Source organism: Euprymna scolopes, chromosome 3 (genome assembly GCF_053919585.1).
Source record: "Euprymna scolopes isolate OS-2025 chromosome 3, ASM5391958v1, whole genome shotgun sequence".
NCBI lineage: Eukaryota > Metazoa > Mollusca > Cephalopoda > Sepiida > Sepiolidae > Euprymna > Euprymna scolopes.
In genome coordinates this window covers 157696862-157718543 of record NC_136484.1, presented here as the reverse complement: position 1 = coordinate 157718543, position 21682 = coordinate 157696862, and the positions used below count along the sequence as shown (strand labels likewise).

The 21682-nt window shown below is 34.6% G+C and overlaps 1 long non-coding RNA gene across 2 annotated transcripts in view; it reads right to left on the bottom strand.

Moving 5' to 3' along the window:
- Window positions 1–7860: 7860 nt before the first annotated feature.
- The window catches only part of LOC145260138 (uncharacterized), a 56490-nt gene continuing 42668 nt past the window's right edge, over window positions 7861–21682 (bottom strand). For both annotated transcript variants that reach the window (XR_013864245.1, XR_013864244.1), the window contains one exon: window positions 7861–8115. This is a non-coding gene — a long non-coding RNA (uncharacterized LOC145260138). The remainder of the gene's footprint in view (window positions 8116–21682) is intronic.

Genomic DNA, 21682 nt, shown 5'->3' with positions numbered 1-21682 from the left:
TATCAGACCCGACCGAATGGCTAATTGTAAGCATAGACCGATTCATACCATGCAAAAAATTCCAACAAAAACCTAACAGCCTGCCATGGTTCTCCCCAGAATACACTGCTGCCATCGCGCACAGAAATCACTTTTCCCATAGCTACCAACATAATAGATGCACTGAGACTAAAGCTGCCTTCACAACTGCAAGCAACCACTGCAAAAGAGTAATAAAAATGCAAGAGAGTTATATGCTCAGTCCGTTAAATCCAAAGTAGCTGAACAGTGACTTGGTTCACACCAGTTTTGCCAAATAGCAAACAGGATCCTAAACAAAAGCGTGCGTTCTATCCCAACCATCATCAATGGACCTGATGTCATCTCGTCAGCATGAGATAAGGCCACACTATTTGCAAAGAACTATGTAGCTAATTCTACCCTATGAGACGAAGGCCATCAACTCCCGTATTTCCTCCTATAACGGACAACACGCTCTGCAATATACAAATATCTGTGTGTGAGGTCTCCAAGCTAATTAAGAACCTTGATTCCAGTAAAGCAACTGGCCCTGACGGCATTCCAATCATTGTGCTGAAAAAATTTCAACCAGAACTTGCCCCAATACTTTCAAAACTCTATAAGCGTTGCCTTAAAGAGAAGTGCTTCCCAACACCCAGGACATCCTCATCAGTATGCCCTGTATTTAAGAATTCAGGAGATAAGTCATCTCCCTCTCAGTACAGACCAATAAGTCTCTTGTGTGTCATGGGTAAGCTGCTGGAATCCATATTAAACAGAGAAGTAGTCAACAACCCAGCAGAAATAACCTTCTTAGTGACATGCAATATTGTTGCCGTTCTGCCAGATCTACAGCAGATGTGCTAACTGTCATATCTCATAGGATTAGCGAATATCTTGACAAAGGCTTGACAATTGCCTCTCTCGGGCAATTGCTCTTGACATATCAAAGGCCTTCGATAAGGTATGGCATAAGGGCCTACTTCACAAGATTTCCAGCTATGGTATCATTGAAATGTGTTCTCGATCATTAAATCATTTCTCTCCAATAGGCTCATAAGAGTAGTGGTTGATGGGCAGAAATCAGAGGCTCTCAATATTAATGCTAGAGTCCCTCAGAGGTACATCCTCGGCCCAACTCTCTTCCTGATATGCATCAATGATCTCCCATAGATATCTCACTCCTGATGCAATTCTCTATCTGTATAAAAGCCAAGTACGTCCAAGGATGGAGTACCTCTGCCACATCTGGGCAGAAGCTGCTAAAAACAGCGTATCCTGCCTTGACAGAGTACAAAATAGGCTTCGTGGCCTAGTGGGTGATGCCCTTTTCTCTTCCCTGCAACTTCTCTCCCATATGAGAGACGTTGCGAGCCTGTCTTTGTTCTATCGTTACTACCATGGCACGTGCCAATATCTGGTCCCCTCTCGGCAATCTTGTCTAGCTGAAACCACTGTCAAAAATCTTTCCCCACTCTTTATCTGTGCCAAAATCAAAACGTAGATTCCATAAACAAAGCTTCTTCCTTAGAAGTGAACGCCTGTGGAACTTTGTTCCGGTTGCCTGTTTCCCACCTGACTACAATCTGGATCTATTCAAGTCCAATGTAAACAAATTCCTGATGAACCGCCACCTTAAATAAAACACTTTATCAAATCTCCAATACTAACGTACTGTACACGCCATAACCCTTATCCCTGAGTGGCTTCCAGTCCTTGAAAAGTGGTGACTTAGTCTTTACCAGTGTAGTGAGTGATGAGCATACACGGATAAAAGAGGAAAGGAAAAGGAAGGAGGAGGAGGAGGTATAGCCAATGAGAATTTGCAACGCCAATATATATATAAAATATTAAAATATATATACGTATAAGTACGCACATACACACATGCGCACAGTACACATACACATAAAAAAGAAAAATTAAAAATTAAGCAGTAAATAAAAATGAAGAAACATATACATATATACACATACAGACGTGTAAATACACTTTCATGTATATATACACATATATGCGTGCATAATACGCACACACATACGCATACATAAACCAACATGTACGAGAGTATAAAGAAGGAAAAAATTAGCGAAAATGTGAAGGTTTCGGAAAGAGTTAGGTTTACCCCATTCCTCCGTGCATTTTTGTCCTAAGGAAAAAGTTTATGGAAAATCTTTGTCGTTATAGAAATTGTAGTCACTGTAGCCAAGTTTTTTGTTGAGGTCTGAAGTGTGCGTGTTGAGTTTTAGAATTTTTTCTTTCATATTTTCGTCTCTGATGTTGTGTAATAAAATTGGATGCTATGAGGATGTATTTGATGTTGTCTATTGTGTGGTAAGGTAAATTATAGTAGATAGCTACTGGATCCTGTATATATATATATATATATATATATATATATATATATATATATATATATATATATATATATATATATATATATAGGGCATAGGGGGCTCTGAGTAGAGGTAGTATCTTTGAATCACTGGCTGCTGCGACTAATAGGGTGAACAGGAATCACTGGTCCTTACTCCTATCCTAAATCTATCACTTGCTAGTCCCAAGAGCTATACCCTGGGTAGTGGCCTCAGCAGGCCTGCCAAACCTTGTGAGGGGACGGTGTTGGTGCAGCACTGCTGGATGAAGTGTCCACCAGACTGAACTAACAGTCAGGGTCAAGGACCAAGAAATAGTTGATATGGATTCCAGCCGAATAGAAAGTTTACCAGGGGTGATTAGGCCCTTTAGTGTTGGCTCACAACTGATCTAGGAGATGGAACACTCTTACAAGTAAATCTTGCGACCGTTTTTATCATCTGACGTGTGGCACAACATGCACCTGCACAGACCATGTTAATTCGTTGGAGAGAGTATGTTTTGTTCAGAACAAGCAATGAGTTTAAACAAATCAAAGTGCCGGTATTTTCAGTGCACCATTTTCACATATTTAAGCCTAAGGTTTGGCACATTAATATGTGCTTTTATTATTAAATAAATAACAATACATCCTGTGGTGATGATAGGATTGTAACGGGAAAAGATGATGGATGTCACTAGTCGTTCCTAACATGAACATTGCACATAAGTAGTGAATTCTAGACACCCGCAAGTAATTGTATGGCGTATCCTCCTTTCATAACAAAGAGCCACTTTATAGGATGTTAGTGCTTTCCACTTTATGTGAGAGGGGTCTACAAAAGATTACCTAAACATTGTGTATTTGCTCTTGTCCCTGTCATAAGGTGCAGATGCCTGAGCATCAAATATTTTCACCAAAATCAAGAATAAAAACAAAGGGCTCACAAGGTTTGGCAGGCCTTCTGAGCAGGAATAGTTATATGTAAATAACTTTAAGTTTTAGGCACAGATATAGTGTAAAAGAAAAATATTGATAAGTAGTTGTAGCTAGACGAGTGTTTGCTGTAAATGTTTTACAAAGGAGACATTAGACCAATGCTCAGTCGAGCACCTGCTATGAAAATAATGATAGGGCATAGAAACAATCAGGACATCTGTTTTTAGAAAGAGGTAATACAGAGGAGAAAAAGTATCGCCCATTTTGAATATTCTGTCAACGCAAAAAAACGTACATTAAATCAGTTGCTAGGACTGCTTCAAAATAATTTGATAAATCCCTATTACAGAAAATTATTGGTGCGATCTTCAACCTGTAGAAGCGTTAAAAATACATGAAATATTGTTGCTTCATCTGAGGATGTTGTGCTCAGAAGACTTCCCTTGCGTTTAGAGAGCACAAAATCAACTTTCCATTCTAGTACGAATGGCATCTTCCCTACAACTCCTTTCTGAAAGTTATACTCTTTCTGAATCCTATTGCTATTTTGAAGGCAAAATCCTGACTTAGCTGCAATATCAAGTTTCCTCTGCAAAACATTAACAAGAACATACCTTCTTACCAACTGAAAACTTTCTTTCTCTGTCTAATCCTAATGTTGCTCTGAGCAAAGTTTATTCCTATGAACCTCCCATCTGTTGAACACATTTTGACAGGACTGCTTATTTTCAGATTACATCATTCTTGTCTTCAAGTCTAATGGAAATAAATACCTGACGAGCTACCTGCGTAAGTAATCAAATTTGTTGTTCCAATGCTCCAGTGCTATCGTTTTCAGCCCTCTGATTGTATTATACATCATCAAACTGGCAATCTTATTAACCCTTTTTTATAAATGATTTTGACAAGTGGTGAATCATTATCATATAAAATAACCTTCCTAGGTTGATGTTTATGCATTCATGTAAATCCTTATTCGCATTTGTAGTTCTCAGATAAATTCTTTCACAATTGAAGGGAACTTAGTTTACAAGACTTTTGGTAAATATTCATGTTTAGTTCTTTGCTTATTTTTTATATGGAAATCGCTCTAGATACGGTATGTCGTCACTTTATTGAAGAACTCGTCCTAAATATTACTTCAAAGTCACAAACTAGTCAGAAAATAGTGTTAGATCGATAGATTGAAGTTCAGAAAACAGTAATTCTTCCTTCTTTGTCAGAAACATCAGTCATAAAGTATATGGATTAAAGGACACAATACCCTCCATACCGTTGAACATTTAATTTTCCGGCGTTCAAATAATTTGAAATTTTTAAACATTAAATATAAAAAATAAACGAGAAAAACGCTAATGATAGAATTACGGCTGTTTTATTCAGGAAAACAATACAAACACACGGAGTTTGAGAATTTGAACGCCTACTAGTCACTATTTTCTAGTTTCTATGGATTCTTTCTACACAGGTTTGTCAAGGCAACCTCGCATGAGAATACTTCACTTTACACATAAATCCTGACTAAACATTAAAAGCTACTTAGTATTCGAAGTTTAACTAAGATTGATTCAGTATGACTACACCACACTGGTTTATACAATGAACCATGCAACTTCGTCAGTGTTGCCTCTAGTAACAGCTCTAAGCGAGGTGCTCCAACAACTACTAAAATACACACAATTGTTTTGATACCTCATTTAATACATATTCTTATTCCAGTAGCTTCTTTCCATGAAATGCATCTAATGGATCTCTCTTAATGATTACTATTTTCCTCCTACCTATAGCTTTTCTCGTTTCAAAACTAAGGCAAATAATTGGGCTGGCAAGAACCTGGAGTTGAAAGAGTTTACCTTTGCAGACTCTACCAAAATCCTCTGATAATTTTGGGTCTAAACATTCGTTAGACTACAGAATAACTGGAATCTGGAATAATAGTATTGTAAGGTCTAAGCCAATCAGAATGCACAGACGTTGTCTCCTGTTTTTGCCATGATCATTTATCGTTCTGATTATGTTATTACAAAAAGTAATTTCATTTTTTTTTTAAACCGATTGTAAACTTTTAGCTTTTGTATTGAAATCCGGTAAGACTAAGAAACCATTAGAAAGATATACTATAAAGCAGATACCTGGCCAGTTGGGAAGACGACAATAAATGTTTTTCACTTCTTTATTAACTCAATTTTTAAGAAGTAAAGTAAAACTTTAATTGATATCTATTTATCACTCATAAAGATTATATGTTAAACCTAAGAAGGAAAGCTAATGATTTCTGAGAAGTTGAGAAAACAGTAAACACGAATTTTTTTTCCAACAATATATTTTATGTCTCATTGTCTTGTTTGACATTCAGGTAATGCCTTCAACCAAATGCTTACTCGTACAAAATTCGATATTGTACCTCACAAACAACTTTGCTAATAAGTCATAGTCAGTTTAGGCTCTATTTGTACTTATAGCTTACATTAATGCTGATAGAGAATGGTTCCTTGTCTATTGTAGCGTCAATCTAACTCCAAACGTAGTGGTGATAAACGTGATAAAAATAAAAGAAGAGAAAAAACGAGTGTTCAATATGAGACAGTATTTTATTCTTTCTTTTGATTTCATTAGTATAGGACCCAGTTATACGTTAGCAATATGTTTGCATCATAAGACGATGATGTTTATAAAAACTCTTAACAAGGCTAGTATAACTTCTGGCACCTAAAATTGCTAAGGAAGTCGCGTAATATTTACATATCCTAAAATTCTTTTTATCTGTCTTTTTTGTGTGTGTGTCAGATCTTTGTTTGTAGTTTACTTCATTAATTCTGTACTTTTTGTTTTTGTTTTGTTTGTATAACGATACTCTTAAATGATCCTTATAAATACGTGTATAACATACAGTTTTCTTGCTTTCTTTTCTCTTCTTTTTATTACAATGGTCGTAGTTTAATCTAATTATTCCTGCATTACTTTCTTTATCTTTCGGTATCCGTGACGTCATCATGTCTAATGTCTACTGATTTTTTTACTATAGTTTGACCTATTGCATTTTACCTAAACTTCAGGTTGTCTCTTTCTATTATTGTCCGTGTTATATTTATCAAACCTTCGTGTAACTTCGATTTGCACTTAATCTGACTCTTGTTAAGATTTATACTAGCTGATGTAATCAATATCCGACAAGCGGCTTGTCATTATGAAACAATTAATCATATTACTTCTAATGCTAAGAACTACTGCTAGTTTTGGAGGCATGCGGTAATGTATGGAAAATGCACGAGCTTCTACTGATAGCGGTATCTTCGTGCCATCTGATTTATAGATGGTGTTTCAGTGGATGCCGGAAGAAAATCCAAAATCATGTCTATTTCTGTTTTAAATGCTGAAAATACCGAAAGGTTAGCTAGCTATTTGTTATAACTTCCATGTAATATATCCAGCACAACATGATATAAATATTTTTTATCTATAAAACTCAGTTTATTTTATTTACCTCCTCTCTAAATTATTACACACAAAGTCAGATGAGATTTTAAGGATATTTCCTTTCTGGAATAAACATGATTCAAGTTTGCATGCCCATGTTTTCAGTTTGTGTCGTTAACTAATTTGCCACCGCCACCATCTCAGATTGCATACTTTTAATTTTATAGAAAAATTAACTCAAGTAACATAATCAATCATATTAAATTTTCTGATTGAAATTGCTTTAATTATTTTATTTAATAATTATTTTTAATTATTGTACAGTATTTTACTCGATGGATGTCTTCCGACAGTTTAACCGTTTTTATGGAAGAGATACCGAGGTGCGCCAAGGCACTGACGATGTGTTATGCAGCACCTGAAAGAGTACATCTAGCGTGTATTGCATGAGTGACAGAGGAGGAGTAAAGCGACCTACTCCTGGTTACAAATGGAGATTACAAGAATGTTGTAAATCGATACGAGGGCCGTGCTGATTCATTGATCGATCACAACATAATTTATATGTAGTTACAATTGGAATTTTCTATTTAAGTTGCTCGGTTGTTTCTAGTGCGCTGTAATAAATCTGCACTTTTATTTACTTTCCTCTAATGTATGCCAAGCTAAAAATACGGTTTGCATGTTATTGTGTAAATATTGGAGTTTATTTTCAACAATATATCATGTATCTTTATGTATCTTATAGGAATATGGAGAAAATAACTGCTTCACATTATGAGTAAAATTAAACATAGATTTATCTCAAAGCTGGAGAAATAGGTTGGTTTTATATAAGCAGCATTTCTGATCCTTCCCGCTACACTAATAGTAACTTGCATCCAACATTAGAAGCACCTGACTCTTATGCAGTGGAAGTAACTTCCGGTTCGGCTTCAAAGCGAACTGTACCTCTTAGCTCCTATCCATCCCTCGATACTGGGGATAGTAAAACAACCTACTTCTTTGCGCCTTTTATGTTAAGTTTTTAACTGACGTTGTCGCTTGAATCGTGAGCGTGTCTCATTTTCCTCCTTGTAGTTGTTTTAGTTTTTACCAGCACCATCTGATCAAAATATAATGCGGTACAAAGAAAATAGAAATCAATATGAAAGAACAGATAATTTATTCAAAGATTTATTCTTTTATATTAAGAAAATGAAAATATTACAGACAGTTGCTTGTTAATATCAATCCTTGGAAATCGTAAGGTTTGCCTTTGTCCAGTTACCAAATAAGTATTAATTCCTATTCATTTGTTGCGCCAAGGCCATCTGCACGGTTGATATCATAGTCCAATTAATGGTACCAATGGTGTATGAAATAGTGTTTAATTACGGCAATAACAACAACCAGTGATTTACCTGTAAAAAAAGAAAAGAAACAGAACAATAAAGAGAATTTTAACCGTATATGAGACAGTATAAATAATGTAAATATTGATTGGTTTAGTGAACAGCCGACAGTCAGTGAAGGGAGGTGATTTGGAAAGATGGTCTCATGACAACTAAATAGATGCTATATTATTCCTCTTCGCAAAAGTACGCGCTAAAAATTTCTTAATCATAGAACATTAAATACAATATCAATAAAAGTATGATATTTTCATTTCTAAAATTGTCTTTTATACATGCATAGTAAAAAATTTCAGAAGTGCGTGAGTTTAGTATTACATTAATTCTTAATAGAAACAGATCAAACATGAGAGAGAGTACTACTCTTTTGTTTAATAAATCAATTATACTGTTAAAGATAAATTGGTGGATATAGCGGATAAAGGTCTTAGGAGGAATCATTTCGCTCTTACTAATTATAAAAGTACCCTCTTCAGTTATTATGGTCTAATTGTCATTTCAAAGCCAGTCTGAGCTTAATTCCTGTTTGTCTGTAATCGATATCCTTTACGTCAAGCCTTATGCCATAAAGCCCCTTTGTTTTTCTCTACTTTAACATTTTTGATTATACATTACATCTCAATGTTTTGTGCAAATTAGTATATTTTATACTGCTTGTCACTTCTATATGCACTTAGTCAAAATTACCACTACTTGTTGTAATCAGTATCCGACATAGATCCATCCATTATTCAACAAATAAAAAGATGTTGTCTGTGTGATATTGTCATTAAAACCGAAGTGATACTACACTTACCCTTGAACAAGAAAAAATCATTTCAAAGGGTATTATTACGAGCACAGAACATAAATTACACTATCTTCTCACTTGAGATTAGAAAGATACTATATTAATCTAAAATCGTATAATAAACGCGATTTAACATTAAAAACAGTAATAATATAGTTTTGCCTTTAGACGGATATATATCAAATCCCTATTAATAATCGATTTTTTTAAATTCATGTTTAATTTATCGCGCAAACGCATGGAACTCAACGCTTTGTTCATCATATATTAAACTTATGTAAGTATTGATATACGTCGGGTCGGATAAATGTGTCTGTATCGTACGGTAATTAAATATACTATTTATCTTTAAAATTGTAATAAAATAAATTAAATACACTTTTTTTTTAATCAATAAAACTTTCATTGGATCAATCACAATTATATATTATTCTCTCACGAAATGAAGAACTGAAGAAGTTGTGAAATTGCATACCTTTGTCTTCTAATTTCATAATGAATCGAAGTTTATTCTGGGTATTACTTCCCCATAATGATAGTATGCAAATGTTGATAACTTAAAAATAGTTATATGATCAAAATGATGTCTTGCATAGTTCTTACTGTGATCAAGGAAAATCATATATCAAATTTGTAAGAAATGGAAAAGGAAGTACCGTAAAATGTTTTACTGTTACAATTTAAAATCCAAAGTGAAAATCAAAGTTATATAAAATGCAAGTCTTCGTAGGTCAAATAGCCCATTTCTACGATGAACAGAACCGAAGTTATCTCCAAAAGTATAACGTTTGACATAAATTCCAAAATTAATTCATTTTTAAGTAAAACCAGTATTTTGACCAAGTTGGTGAATTCTTCTTAAGTAACGTCGACGCCATATGCATGTATTCTTTTGCATACAAAGCTCAAATTAAAGAGTTCTTATTAAGACTACAGCGTTCATAGAATCTCGATACAATAATGCGGGGCAGGAATAACTTATTTACAGATAAAAAAAACAAACTTTCCTTCTTTTTCTCTTATAATGGATATTTTATTATCCGAAATTAATAAGAAATATGTCAAGTTAATTTGAAAAGTTTAATTATGTCTTGCAAAGTAATAAATTTTAAAAATAATCAATATTCATGGGTAATTAAATATTCAATTAACACTACTACGGTGTTTAGTATAGTGAGTAGGGTTTTGCTGGAATTTTCAATTCTCCCGGGCGATGCAAATTTATGAGCAGCACCTGCAACAACAACAACAACAACAACAACAACAACAACAACAATATTTAATTATTTAATATCAGATCCCGTGAGTTCGTCTTAATATATGCTAGGGGTAATTCTAGTTTTACATAGATAATCAAAGTTTTATCTCTTTCAATTTTTGAGACAAGGAGTGAAATATGGTGTATACAGCTGAGGAGAGTCTGAGATTACATCGACCGAAAGAGTGTGAGAATAACACTCAAGATGAGAACAATAACTCGAACAACTCTAATAATATATTAGCACGTTAAAAAATTCAAAAAACATTATATCAAATCGGTACGGTCCTGAATTTATGCGAAATGGAAACGACTAGACGCTCTTTTTCTTTGAAACGCACATCACATAAAAGTATAACGAATACGGTTCGTTGTAGAAAAAATATTTAACCATAATTTACCAATAAGAGAAATTGTCAAAAGAAGGCTCGACGTTACATAAGCCAAACGTTGTGAGAATAACACCCGCGTTGCGGAGAATTCAAATAATATAAATACAATATATTTAAAACTATATGTGGTTCTTCGTTGTCACAATTCTTATGTGATTTGATTTATGAATTTTAAGACTTTTATTGATATGCCTGTGTTATTGTTTAAATGCTGTCAGTTTATTCAAAGTTCTCTGAGTCTTTCGAAACAGTTGATTATGCTCCTTGAAGTGTGTTTTTTTTTTACATAGGATACCCTATTATCGAGGCCCCAAATCCTGTAGAGAATAAGAATTAATCAGTGTACCGTAGTTATTGAGACAACATCGTATTAATAGTTAATTATGAAACTGTAACAGCAGTTGATTATTTAGGGGCAGCTCAACAAAACTTCTTTACATTGGACTTGAATACAGTTATATTGTAATCAGCTGAAAAGCAGACCAGTGAAAAGAGTTCCGTAAACAGGAAGTTTTAAGAAAGAAGCTTTATTCATGGAATTTGCGTTTAGATTTAAGGAAAGATAGTGAGTTAGGAAAACTGTTGATGGTCGTTATAGCTCCTGTCTAGATATAGTAACAGTACTCGATTTTAGGACGTATTTGACTCTCATACAGGAGGATGGCGTCGGGAATTCTTGAACCGTAAAATGACGCAACTATTTTTCCATCGATCTTGGCAACAGCTTTGATGTAAGTCTTGCATTTCATATCAGAAGTAAAGCTCAGACCCAGAAGTGTCAAAATAGTGAACCTCTTTTAGACGAGAGCCATTGATATAAATTTGGAGGTCAATTGGAGATCAGAGCGTTTATGGTTATAAGATAAAGCTTGCTTTAAGATGTCTTAAAATTAACTAGCTAATTTTTAGCCAATTGCACCACATGCTTAAGGGATGAGAAGAGAGGCCCAGAGAGATCTTGATCGTTGTTGGCCTTTAAAGTCTTGCTATAGATTGTTGTTTCATCCCCGTATATATCAACGAACTTAAGATGTAATTTAGAAGATCATTGATAAAATGGAACAGAGTTTAGGCCTTAGATGGATCCATGAGGCACGCCAACATTTATACTTGGAGCTTCAGATATTTGCCCATGGAAGACTCATTGTATAAAACCTAAATCGCGGGAAATCTTTTGAAGTAGGTCATTATGCCAAACTCTATCAAATACCTTTGATATGTCAAAAGCTATTGCTGATCCTATGCGAAATTGTAGTCAGTATATTAGTGTTAGTATCACTATATTTTCGTTTTGGATACCATTTTCAGCACACTGGAAAGTGTACGTATTTGCTTCTTTTCAATGAAACTTAACATTGCAAAAGTTAACCAAAAAGCTCTGTGTGTTTTTAAGGCAAAAGAAACAGCAGACTATGTGTAACGTATATTTAACCTTCGAAGTAATCAATATCGTCATACAAAAGTATGTGTCTCCAGCTACTAAACCTCCTTGTGAAAGAATTCGAAAGTTTTGAATGCAAAGAAGTCAGTGCACACTTGGCGAAAGTCAGCTTCCTGTGTGAAGGAATTTTCACGAAGAATCCATGCAGTGAAGAAAGTGGCAATCGAATAGTCGAAGGTTAGGTAAATAAGGTGGATGGCACAAGTTACCCATCCAATTGTTTTATTGTTTTCCCTGCCAATCGCGTGATCTGCGGTCATGCGTCGTCATGAATGGAAAACCACACTGCTGTGATTCACTCATGTTGGCACCTGGCGCAATGCATGTTTCACACATTTCTGCGAGTATAAGTTCCCTTGTTACTATTTGGTCCGTTGGTAGCGTTCATAATGAACCACTTGACAACCTGTTAACCAGATAAAAGTATGATCTTATGTGTGTACATAAGCGGTCTTGCGGTGTAAGGGACAACATCTTGAGGCGATAACTAATGTCTGGAACGCTTGGGACTTTCGAACAGAACCCTTTTTTCATCAGTGGTAAGCACTCGATTGAATTAGCATGCAGTACGGCGGCGAGAAAGCAAACAACTCCGGACTTGATCTTTAGACACTTTCATCCTTCTCACAGTTACCAGGCCTATAACTGACGGCCGAGCACAGTGCGCGTTTTTTTATAACGTCTGATGTTCCTACTTTTGACTGTATATATTTACATTTCATTCATTGGCTAATAAAAAAACGGCAGAGCATTTTCCGTTATCTAGTAAAAGCGATTATTTTTCAGGTTTTTTCGTCTTTACTGTTATGTTCTTTTAGCTTTGATAATATTGTCTGTGCGTAAATCTACTTAGGAATTTCGTTTTTCAATACGATCTACCATTTGGGTTGGTACTATTTGTCTGTATTCAAATTACAGTAATTTCGAAAATTCTAAGGGGGTTACATAATTAAGCTAATCATGTCTTTTTTACGCGCGAAACCTCTGCATTCTTTTATGACGAATTGTAGCGTTTCGTCTCTTTTTCCACAGAAAGTATACTTGCTAATATCCTGTATTTTGTCAGTATTGGGTTGTTTGTTAGTTTTTCTAAACGTACGGGTTTTATACAATTATCAGTAGCGAGTCTTTTTATTTGTTCAGGTGCGTTTTCCTTAACTATGCCCATGTTTTCAACTGCGTAATGGTTTGATTTCTTTCATGCTTTTGCTCCTGTCTATTTTTTCTTGTTTCACTGTTCTCCGTATTGTTATGATAATGTCAGATGCATTTAGAAAACGGCCACACGAGAGAAAAAGCAAACACCCTTTTTCTACATAACAACGAAAATATATTTTTAACTGAAAAGAAATTGGACGGTATCCAGGTAAGGAAAGAAATGTTTTAAGCTGTCACAGGTAAGTCAGTAGTTATTTCCCTGCGAGGACAGTTACTGCTGCAACATTCAGTGGACAGGAGCAGGAGTTACTTCCAGGATCCTCTCTGCTTAATTATCGTGAAGAGGCTGAATATGTTCTTAATATGTCAGATGAAATTAATGCGCCTGCAAGCATATTGGTCCGCATGTATCCAAACCCTATAATAAGAACATTTATATACCAGAGAAAATAAGTTTTCTTTAACATAGTGTCGATCATTATAATCCTATGGGTTGATTGCTTGTTCATAATCGTTAGTTCCCTCTGTTCTATTATTAGGTTTCTGTAGAATGATTAAATTTCAAGTAATCTCACATTTCTTTTTAAGTGTCTTCTTATTATAATCTTTTTATCGCGATCGATTTGCATGCACCTGCTTTCAGAATGCCCTGATATTTACTACCATCGTCGTCATCATCATCATCATCATCATCATCATCTAAGATCCTTCATACATATGAGGTTGGGACGGCTTTAAAATCTCTCCATCTCTCTTCCTCTCTTCCTCTTTTGCCAATTTTTTTTTATCGGTATTTCTCTCGAGTCAACTTTATTACTTTTTACCATGCTTTTCCCGGCCTTCACTAGCGAAGTTGACCTGTTGACTAATTGCAGTAGTAATTCTTCTAACGTACTCACCTTTAAAAGACAGAAAGTCTGCTCTGTCTGCTGCCGATACGCGGGGGATGAGAGAAGAAGAAGAAGAAAGAAGAAGAAGAAGAAGAAGAAGAAGAAGCAGCGGTAGGTGCGGTTGGTTTTATTGAAAAAAAAAAGGCGAAACTAACTGCGAGAATTCCCGAGACTTCAAAGGGATAAAAGAAAAAAAAACTCGAACGGATATGGGGTCGTGCTTTGTTCAAAACATACAACCGATGATAGAAGGGAAACGTTCCTTTCAAAAAAGACTTCCGGGGTGAAAGGCAGAAGGACCCAACAGTTTTCACTGCTTCACGTCTACAAGCCTGAGAACACTCATTCATTTCATACTATCGAAGTTTCCTTCATATAATGTTCAGATTTAATCTTTCCCCGGGATCATCAAAACTAAGACTTTGCCAAACATTCAGATCGCATATCTATCATATCTTTCTGATATAATGTCTCGCCAGGCAACACTTATTTATCAGATTTCACGTCTATACATCACACTGCTTGCATTATACCTGGTGTTCTTTGGTTGACAGCCATAACTCTCTGCTAGTTAATAATGGTATAATTTATCTAAACTGCATCCACTACTAACTCTTATATCACATTAGCACATGCTTATCTTTTGACTGAATACCTTATCTGATTTGTAGTCTTGGGGTTTTGTTTTCTTCATCTAAAATGTTTGAATTTTTTTTAGTTTGAATTTCGTTCCAAATTAAATATTATAGTTATTTTATCTGCAAGAAGTTAGGCACAACATCAGATGTGGATTTTGATGAAAGTGTTGAATTAGATTCGAACTTGGAATATCCATGAATCTACTCATTGCTTCTTGTACCTTTTCGTTTTTCCACCAATTTTAGATCATCCACGAGGTGATTTAGTTTTTTTTTTCTTTGTTTTTATTCGTGAATATGTATCTGGAATTTAACCTCCTGAGTAGGTTACGTCTGGTGTTTGAGTGAAAATGAGTTTCCCTAAATGTGTAGCAATATGTATATCTATGTATAACTTTTGCGAATGACGTTGTATTATTATAACAACCATTTATTATTGTTTTGGAGGTGGCAGTGCATAAACGATTACCTGCGTGTACCAAGTTTGAGTTAAGTCTGATCCACAGAAATACTTTCAATTAGGATGTTGGCAACTGTCACGTTGTTATTTTTATAAATAGTTTATGTCTTTCTAAAAAGGATTCTAACACGAAAGACATTGGGAGAATCAATATCAACATTTGATTTATGTAAAAGCATAGATGAACTATAGCTTGTTAATTTTATTTGGAATATGATTGCCTCCTCAAGATTTTACCTTTTAAGTTGAGTTTTTGAAAATACGGCATTCCATCTTTTCTCTTTGTAATATATTTTACCGTTAATGAGAGATGATACACATCGTGAGATTTCTGGCGGTTTCATTCAGGTTGGTTTGTGTACGATTATTTCTTTTTATTATACTATTTCAAACTACTTCTGATTGGTGTCCCTTGTTTGTGTGGGGTAGTTATAGCAATCACGTATGTACCTACATCCTTTTTATCCGGTGTCACGGTATAGTCTAAATTTTCCCGTGAATTCTAATTGCTCATAGCCGTTGTTCAGGTTTTTCGGAACTTTTCTTAGTGTATTATATTAATAATTTTCATAATGCTCCATATTTTTAAAAACTATCTGACGCACTGCTCCTATTTGTTTAGTTTTCGCCTCTCCTTCATTATCAACCTACAAGCTGCTGGATTTGAAAGAAAAACAAAAAAACTATTTGACAGGTTGTTCTTCCTGTTGGTAATCACTTTAAGTCTATTTACTCATGTGAAGTCAGACGTTTGGAGTTCTATGTTTCAGAACATTTTATGTTTATTTTCATTTTCAAAATTCACCGGCTTGTGTCTATACCGTTTTTCTACATGTTTGCAATCGAGTGTTTTACTCATGTTGGTATTGAACTTATTTGAAAATAGTTTCTACATTCACTTAATTTTCGGTTTACTATTTTCCTGAGATTTTATGTTGCAACGCGAAAGTGATATATTCGTTCGAAGCAGCGGAGTGGGCCTTGCTACTTTTTCGAGTAATAATCTAATGAGTCGCCCTCCTTATCGCATGTTGTTGGTCGAATCTGGTATTCCTAGCGTAAGGCTTGTGTCGTACCTCTCCATGTCTGTCACAGGTCACACTTTCAGTCAGTATTTATAGCTTAACCAGACAATCATATTCTTATAAGGCGAAAGAACCCGGATGTACTCACATTTATGACATCAGCTCTTACTGAACTAAATTTCCCTTTAAAATTTAGCTTTAATATTTTTCTTCTTTTTATGGTTTTCTCAGTTCCATTTGCAGTTATGACTTTTGACACACTGAAAACTCTGGCCTCGAATTTGGGGAGACATCCATTGGAGAATGGTGATTTATAGGAATAGAAATTTTAAACGTGTCATAGTGGACTTCCATTCGAATTTCCTCAGTATTTTCCGTGAGCTCTGTAGTGTACTTTGGCTTCTATTGATTCAAATCTTTTTTGCATGGAGATTTGTTTCTAATTACACCATATATGGACTGTTCAATTCTTTTAGTAATTATTTCTTCTTCCCAATAAAGTTCATGGCGTAAAGTTCTTGACAAAAAAATATGTGTTATCGGGCTTATATACTTAAGTCTTTGTTTTTTTTTTTATTTAATGGTTACGTTGCTGAAATATGCAACAGAATATCAAACGCAGAGCGTATTCTTCTTGCATATGTTTAGTGACGTTGTATTCACCTTTAATTTGATTCTATAAACTGACAAAAAAATTTAAATACTTCTTTAATTTGGGTATCGCCTTGATTCTTCTTCAGGGCTCTTTAAATGTGTATTTGTTCGTTCGATCTTGTGCTGTAAACTGGCATTGTCACGTGATTAATGGTTGGTAATTTAATGAAATTATCTTCCCGCGAATTGTCGTTAACTAAAGTTTTCTTGTTCAATAACACTTGCCTTTTAATTTCTTACATAAAAGCATCCTTCTCCGTTGCTTATTTTTACATGTAGCATGAGCGAAATTTCTCTAACAGTACTGCATAATAGATCCGACAATTTACTCTCGTCTCTTAGCGCTGCTATTACTGTGTCTTCGAATGTTTTCATAAATGTAGGCATCCAGTTTTAAACCCCATCGGCGTCACCTATCTTATTTGGAAAACATATTCTAGTTTTAAATTATAATTCAATAGAATTACACCCCATGAAATGAATATTGCATTTGCCTTAGTATACTTTTTCAAACTCAATATTGTTATCAACGGATTGTAGTCTGTTTGCAAAATAAATTCTCGTCCTTATCAACTTGTGAATATTTTACGTCATAAATTATTAGTAAACTTTCTTTTTTGTTTAGACTGTAACTTTGCACCCAAAGACAGTAGCATACTCGAACAATGTGCTATCGGCTTCGTAAATCTACCCTCGAATTCCTGAAGGAACATAGCACCCTGTATCTGATAACTAGCATTAGATGCTGCTGTTATTTCTCTTCAAGTCAGAATGTGTTAATGATAGATCTGTTAAGAAACAACTTTTTTATTTTTAATAATTTTTTAACCATGTTCTGTTGAGCCATGTTTCCTTTTAATTTTTGCTGTATTTCTTTATTTTAAATAATCTGCCGTAAATATTTTAAATTCTTTAGGAAAACTCAGATATTCAACAATCAGCGTGAACCCGAATTCCTCAATTCTCTAGAGTACTACTCTAATATAAGCTTTGAGATGCATGTCATTTTTTATTTTTATGAAAAATATCATCAGAATATCAAATTTGATATTCAGTACCAGACAACATTTTGTCCATTTTTTGTGTGTTTTGTCAGATACTTTGAACATTTTACACTAACTTTAAACTAAAAATAAGTTTCAGACAAAGCCTAAAAGATAGAATACATTCAGTGAATATTTCCCTTGGAGATTATAGTAGACAGGATGGTCTTTAAAACAGGCATTTAAACACGTCGAAAAATCAGCACATACGATTTTTCAGGTTTTATTTTTATCTGCAGGGTTGGAGACACCTAATCTGAGTAATTAATTTTTGAAATCACGACAATTTCTCCAACCGTTCTAATTATCATTTATTGCATTTAGTGTGAAAAATCGTACTTCAATTGGTTTAAAAATCAATTAAATATTTTCTTTTAATTATAAGTCAAGTTTTGGTTTTGTGTACAGATATAGTTTTTTTCTGAACAGGAAGCGAGCGAATTCGCTTTTCAAACCTGTAATAATCTTTCCGTTGACTTTGTCATATTCTTCACTACCACGTTAACTTTGTGACTACTGATTGCTACCTTTGAAAACTTATGGGGTACACGTCTACAATTAAAGCATTTCTTTTCTTTAAAGAAACTATATTTTACACGCTTTATACCACACACATTGAATATAACTGGTTTCTTTATTTAATTCTTCGTTTGCCTTTATTCATATTCGTAATATGTTTTTACTTTAATCAGATTATATTTTTCAATATTTATTAATCGTTAGTATTGGTCTAGTCACATTTTACAGTGTAACATTTTGGTCCTGTCTCATAGTACTTAGAATCCTTTCTGTATTTTCTTTGTCTTTTAGTGGTGAGAGATCTTACACAAAAATTAAACATTTGAACATGTCGTTTGATATTCCATTGCGTTTAAATATCTTATATTGTGTCTTTATCATCTCCGCATACGTGACAAAATTATAGTATCTATGCTTTACGATATTCAACCATTATATCAAGTATCAAGCTCATTATCTTATTTATCAAAAATTCTAGATAATATTTATTAAATGATCTGTCCTCGTGTTTTTTGGGAAGATTAAATGTGCATATTAATTTTTTCTTTATTTAGTTTTGCATCGGTTTCTAACCTTTGTAAATATAGATTTATTCTTCATCAGATTGTTGGTCTCATCTTTTAGTAAATATTGTTTTAAACCTACGAAAATAACCAAAAATATTAAACCAATAAGCGGATCATATTTAAATTCGGATAATGAGTTTTAGATTTCCTTAGTCGAAAACCCCATCAGGCTTGTTATTTTGTAGTCTGGGTAATACGTTTTCTAAAAGTGATTTATAGTATTTTGACTACTGTTTGAATGATTTTACAAAACCCTTTTTTATGTTGAAATCGTTTTTGTTTTCTTTGATTATTATTATTAATGGAAACTGGTTTGTCGCAATTTTGTTAATTCCAAAATATGTTTGATTTTATTAACGTATCCACAATGGAACAAAATAATCGTTCCGCTTACAGCCAAGAAAAGCGATGAAAAATGTGTATACGTTCCTCATTAATAAGTTAATAAATGTAGTAAAAATATTAGTCTTTTTAACGCTGGTCGTTAGATGTATTTTTAACTTGCGGTTGTTTCAAATCGTTCCTCAGTAGTTTGTTTTTTACTTGTAAGTTGGTTTTGAAACCTTTGGCGCGACTGCCATGTTGTGGAAAAGGAATATATTCGTTTGAAGTAGCTGAGTGGGTCTTGTTGTGTTTAAAATAATAATTTGGTGTGTCGCTTTATTGATTATTCTCGAAACATATATTTCTAGCACAAGGTCTGCGGCGTACTATTCGACGTCCGTCCCAAGTGGCTCCACTAATAGTTAGTTATGACTTAACCAGCCAATCCTATTCTGGTAATGAGAATCAGAATGTACTCACATTCATCACATCATAAATAGTTCGTGCTGATTGCATTGCGTTGTGCAGCTCTCAACAAATATTCCGTTTTCTGATCGATGATCCGTCTCGTAGGTACGTTCATGTTTTTTCATTATTATTTGTATTCACAAAGAATTCTCACATTGGCCATCATCATAGATTGCACGCTGACAACAATCGGTGGCTTTATTATTATTATTATTATTATTATTATTATTATTATTATTATTATTGGCTCACAAAGAGTTTCACAAAAGTCATCAAAAATCTCTCCTTTAAAACAGCCTCTGGTGTTCCCTGGAAGCTGAATGACAACAAGTCTCCCCAAATTTCTATTACTCGCTTCCTCTTTCGATAACATCTACGAATAAATTTTCATTATCGCAACAGCTGCTTGTCATTGATTTCTTGTTGGCATCGACTATTTTTCTTTACTGGAATTTGAGTGGCAATAAGCCTCCCCAAGGTCCCAGTTCTCTTTGCACTTATCCGACGGAGGCTTGGTCAGTTCCTAAGTTTTTCCTTCCTCCTTGACTCTACTTGGTTATTTGGTCTAATTCATTATTTTGGAGGGGGCAGTGATGTAGCAATGGGAGGATGGGAGTGGGGTTGGGTTAGAGAACTTATAGATATGCAGCTTCCGTGTTATTGATTCCATGTAGTGTTTAATGTTTTGGCTTTTGCAACAGTTTGTCCGGCCCGTGCTTGTTGGTCCTGTGTGTTGCTCTCCACATTCAAGGGTTTATCGTAATATTTCAGCTTTTTTCATTATTGTTACTCGTTATATTTTTCTTTTGATTCCAGTTTTTCCCCATTCTTTTTTCAAAGATTTTCGGGATTGTTCCTAATGCTCCTACTTTATAGGTATTTTTTTGATTTTCTATATCTCCCATATCTCTTTAAACTCTCTGGCTAGCTCTGTGTATTTGCTCAGTTTCTTCTTTTATTGTGGTCAGCTGGAACAGCAAAGTCTACGATTAGACAGGACTTTTCTTTGTTGTTAATTATTACGACATCCGGTTTTCTTGTTTGGACGGATTTGTCAGTTAGTATGTCCATGTCCCATAGGACTTTGTGATTCTCGGTTTCAAGTACTGTGCCGGCTTATGTTTGTATTACTTGTCTGTGCGTTCGAAATGCAGTTGTTTACATAATTCCCAGTGTACTGTCCTTCCCACTTGATCGTATTTGTACTTGTATTCCATTTAGGCCAGTTTGCTGCATTCACTTATTATATGGTTTATCGTCTCTTTGTTCACATTGTCTGCATTTTCTGTTTTCTTGTGTTCTGTCGATCTTTGCTTTGATGTAGTTGGTTCTTATCGAGTTGTCTTGTGCTGCAGTTATTAGGGGGTCAGTTTCTCGGCTTATGTGTCGTTTTCGCATCAATGTCCAAGTGTTTTCGTTATTTTCATCTTTTGTCATCTTCCGTAGAGTTGTTTCTTTTCCCACTTTTCTTTTCCTTTCTTAGCCTTTGTCTCTCTATTTTCTGTTTTATTGAGTTTTTTCAGTGTCTCTCGCTGCTATGATTATTCTTTCAGTGTTTTGCATTATGTATGTTTCTAGTTCTTTTTGGTGTCATTCACAGTCTTCTATACTAACTAGTCCCCTCTCGCCGTCTTCCTTTTTTACGTAGAGTCGGTCAACATCATCATTTGTGTGTAGTGCATTGTGTATGGTCATGAGTATCCTGCTCTTCTCATCAAGCTGTCTCAGTTCTTTTTTAGTCCACCCTATGAACGGTCCAGAGCATTTTACTAGTGATACTGCCAATATATTTATGCCTTTTAATAGGTTTCTGCTATATAAGTTGGTTTTGAGAAGTTGTCTTATTCTCTTGAGATATTTCTTTCCAATTCTTTATTTCATTTCTGTTGCTTTAGTGGTGTTTGCTTCCAGTATTCCTAGGTATTTATAGGCGAGTTGTTCCCCTAGTGC